The sequence below is a fragment of the Amia ocellicauda genome, assembly GCF_036373705.1.
Source record: "Amia ocellicauda isolate fAmiCal2 chromosome 11 unlocalized genomic scaffold, fAmiCal2.hap1 SUPER_11_unloc_2, whole genome shotgun sequence".
Lineage (NCBI taxonomy): Eukaryota > Metazoa > Chordata > Actinopteri > Amiiformes > Amiidae > Amia > Amia ocellicauda.
In genome coordinates this window covers 112,353-116,837 of record NW_027102660.1, presented here as the reverse complement: position 1 = coordinate 116,837, position 4,485 = coordinate 112,353, and the positions used below count along the sequence as shown (strand labels likewise).

At 45.2% G+C, this 4,485-nt stretch overlaps 1 non-coding gene across 1 annotated transcript; it reads left to right on the top strand.

Annotated features, from left to right (window-relative positions):
- The first annotated feature begins 1,195 nt into the window (after positions 1-1,195).
- trnav-cac (transfer RNA valine (anticodon CAC)) lies at positions 1,196-1,268 on the top strand. The gene has a single exon. It is a non-coding gene; the product is annotated as a tRNA-Val (tRNA).
- The last annotated feature ends 3,217 nt before the right edge of the window (positions 1,269-4,485 follow it).

Below are 4,485 nucleotides of genomic sequence, written 5' to 3'. Positions count from 1 at the left end.
TGAACAAGCCATTCAGCATCACCTTGTTGGGTTAAGTGCAGGCACTGTCAGAGCGCAGGGCGTCCTGCCTTTGAAAGAGTTTCCGAAGTGTCCTGATGTGCCCTTTAGCAATGCAAAATAGGTCAGTGAAAATAGAAACCTTTATCTCACAGGCTGGCCCACGGGAAACGCCTGTGCGCGTTTTATCAGCCTGCTTCGATGGGAGGCATTCGAAACGCCAGGACGGGTCGTTTTCCGTAGTGTAGTGGCTATCACGTTTGCCTCACACGCGAAAGGTCCCCGGTTCGAAACCGGGCGGAAACAACCCGCGGTGCACGCGTGCCAGTGCCATGTTACCCGTCGCCATCTCTCTGCCCCAAGGCCGGCCGTCATTTTCTCTTCCTCGGAGTGGCAAGAAATCCTGACCTTGAGAATAAACGATCGCAGAAGGGTAGCTTTGCGAGGCGCTGGAACTCACACTTTTAAAATCGATACATGTTGTAGCTGTTACAATACGACCGTAGCAGGATCAGCGACATTGCTGTTACTCTTATGTAGTCGAAGGCGCAGTATAGCTCTGATAGTCTGGTGGTGACGGAGGACCTCCAGCCGTTTGAACAAGCCATTCAGCATCACCTTGTTGGGCTAAGTGCAGGCACTGTCAGAGCGCAGGGCGACCTGCCTTTGATAGAGTTTCCTAAGTGTCCCGAAATTGGTGCACTCAGAGCGTCCGTCCGTCGACAGGTTGAAATAGTAAACGCTGGTGTAGCCACTTTTAATTGAAATATGATGATGATGATGATGATGATGTTGTTGTTCTTGTTCTTGTTGTTGTTGTTGTTCTTGTTTTTCTTGTTGTCGTCGTGGTCGCCGTCATTATTATTGTTAAAGTAAAGCAGTAGTTAGATTTGTTGCTACCGTAAGGTGTAGAAGGCACAATAGCTTTGTGATTGTCTGATGGTGGCACAAGACGAGCAGCAGCTGTTTGAACAAGCCATTGAGCATCACCTTGTTGGGGTAAGTGTAAGTCTTGTCATAGCTCAGGGCGTTCTTCCTTTGAAAGAGTTTCCAAAGTGTCCTGATGTGCCCTTGAGCAATGCAAAATAGGTCAGTGAAAATAGAAACCTTTATCTCACAGGCTGGCCCACGGGAAACCCCTGTGCGCGTTTTACCAGCCGGCTTCGATGGGAGCCATTTGAAACACCAGGACGGGTCGGTTTCCGTAGTGTAGTGGCTATCACGTTCGCCTCACACGCGAAAGGTCCCTGGTTCGAAACCGGGCGGAAACAACCCGCGGTGCACGCGTGCCAGTGCCGTGTTACCCCTTCGCCATCTCTCTGCCCCAAGGCCGGCCGTCGTTTTCTCTTCCTCGGAGTGGCAAGAAATCCTGACCTTGAGAACAAACGATCGCAGAAGGGTAGCTTTGCGAGGCACTGGAACTGACACTTTTAAAATCGATACATGTTATTGCGTTACAATACGACCGTAGCAGGATCGGCGACATTGCTGTTACTCTTATGTAGTTGAAGGCGCAGTATAGCTCTGATAGTCTGGTGGTGACGGAAGACCACCAGCCGTTTGAACAAGCCATTCAGCATCACCTTGTAGGGCTAAACGCAGGCACTGTCAGAGCGCAGGTCGTCCTGCCTTTGAAAGAGTTTCCGAAGTGTCCCGAAATCGGTGCACTCAGAGCGTTCGTCCATCGACAGGTTGAAATTGTAAACGCTGGTGTAGCCACTTTTAATTAAAATCTGATGATGATGATGTTGTTGTTGTTATTCTTGTTGTCGTCGTAGTCGCCGTCATTATTAATGTTAAAGTAAAGCAGTAGTTAGATTTGTTGCTACCGTAAGGTGTAGAAGGCACAATAGCTTCAGATTATTTTCATTGACTCAGAGCGTGTTGTGTGCATGTATTGTAAATAAGGCTATAACATCTGTTTTAAGTTCTGTAAAATTATTTTTCAGCCAGTCAACAGCAGTTATTTCCCAACGCTGAGGAGATAATCTGGAACAACGACGGTAAGATTTTTGTGTTTGCGCTCATGGGTTCTTATGTATGGGTGTGTGTGGTTTTGAAGAGGCTCATTAGAGTTATGAAAACGTTTTAATATATATTAATGCCGGTCTCTTTAATTACACAGATACTATCGAAAGGCCTGTGATTAATGTCTCCGAGGATCGACCAAGAGAAGTGGTTGTCCCTAGACAGGCTGTCTGCCGACCGGGTAAGAACTAAACCCCTGTTTGTTTGTATAACGTTTCTGTAAGATGTTTGAGTCCAGTTTTGTTAATTTTAAAAAATTATCCTGTCTAACAGTATTAAGAAACGTGGTTCGAGACAACGAAAGGCCTTCCACATCGAGGGCTTGTTTCGTTTTACCTACTAGAACAGTAACCTTTCAAGAATCTGAAAGGCCGTCAGCCCCGGTATCTGATAGCTGTGAGTATATATCTGCAGCCTGTAAGAGGTTAAAGCTTTTTATAAAGCGGTGTGGTTAAAGGTTAAACATGTCTCTTACCTTCACAGCGGTGCAAAAAGCTAAACCAGCCAAAAAAAATAAGAAACGATTATTCTGTGGAGGTAAGTAAGATCTTTCAAACTTTAATGTTTTTAAAAGGGCTTTGTTTGCCCGTTGAGGGCTAATATTTAAGCGATTTAAGCGTTTCCTATAGGGCGGGGGGTTCTGGGAAAGATCTTTAGAAGTCCGGACAGGTCTAGGCTTGTTTCTGGGGAACGTGTTTAGAAATGACCGATTGCCGTACCGTCTGGTTAGGAAGTAAAGCCGTCCGAAAGGGTTTAGTAAGTTGTTTGACTTATCTCCCGCTATTATACTTCTGTTTTAAAGTGGTTGTAGGAAAAGGCTTGAAGGTGTTCATTGTATTTAATATTTAAACAGATCGTGAAAACGTTTGTGAAACAGGAAGTCCCGGGATCAGGAATCGTTTACACTTGGAAGGTTCGTTTAAAAATGAAATGTTGTTGTGTGTGTGTGTGTTTTATTAACAATATTACAGTTTTTAAAGAAACATTTAAGAAACAGTTTATTTACAGTTTATTTACAGCGGCTTCTCTGTTTTACATTTATTATCAAGTCCTAATAAATATATTGTCTGTAAATAATATTGCGTTGTATTGAATGTCTAAGGCTATTTTCAAAGGTCTAAAAAAGCTAAAGGTTTTGAATGTCCTGGACATGTTGTTTTAAGTTTGATTTCTGTCGCCGTTTAAAGATGTAAATGTAATGTATATTTTTATTCTTCCCAAGACTCTTGGGATAGTCATTCTGTGGATGAGCTATTGAGAACAATTACCCCGTCTAAGTGGGATCAAACATCTTCCCCGGTGAGATCACCAAGAGGATCCCCCACGGTGGTCATGGAGACCCCCCAACATCTACTCAGGCCACAGCCTTCTGGGGGTAATTCAACACCCCAGATTCAGCCCGCCGCATTGTCGGGCGGAACAAATAGAGGCATCCAACAACCTCATGGGTCGCCGTCAGTCAGGGCTGACACACCACCCAACGACGGCCTGGTTTCAACATCGTTCCCCCAGACCCATTTCTTGGCTACAGAAACGCGGAACAGTACCCCGCGCTTGGCCAGGGTGTCACCGCAAGGGCCTTCTTGGTCTCCGTCCATGAGTATACGCTCGCTCCCTGCCTCCTTCGACCGAGATTTACCGGAGCGACCATCCTTTGAAGCTGAGCCAGGCCACCAGCCCCCGGAGCTACTTCCTGAAGGTCAGCATGAGTTGCTACATACTTTGTTACAAAATCAAAGACTTGTGTTAGTGGGGCAAAACCTGGTGATAGAGAGCCAAAACACCCTTATTAATACCCTTACTAACGAATTGTACAGTATTTAATGTTATAATAGACACAAAACGCCTTACTATTGTGGGTTGTTGGAAAAATAAAAAATAAATTAAAAAATGTCCTGACTTGGTAAAAGAACTCACAAACTAAAGGATTATGAACAAGCTAGGGCCCCAAAAAGACCTTCCCGAGAGAACATCCCCGGCCCTGTTGTGAACTCCTCTGATGTCCCAATGAACCTGGAACTATTACAAATGATAAATGATGTAAATAACCCCCAATTACCACCGATAGAATGTGAATTAACAGACTTACCGGTGAACCCCGACCTGTTACAGATGGTCAATGATCTAAATAACCACCTCCCACCGGTAGCGCTTATAGAGGCTCACCCCCTAGTTCACCCCGATTTGTTTGAAATGGTGGAGGCTTTGGAGGAGCTACCCCGACCAAATTCTGCCCCTATTATAAATGATTTGAGACAATTAGAACACAGGATGGCGGCAGAAGCAGCCATCACTATAGAGGAGGGTCTTGACATTAACCGGTTGGATATCTTTGAAGGACTTTTACAGGCTTTAAATGAGCCTCCTCAAAAAGGGGGTTTTGTAGATGTCAGCAGTGGGGGTGTTCGGAATGTGGAGGGTTCTGAGACTGATAAGGCTGTGGAGGACATGCTCTGTGAG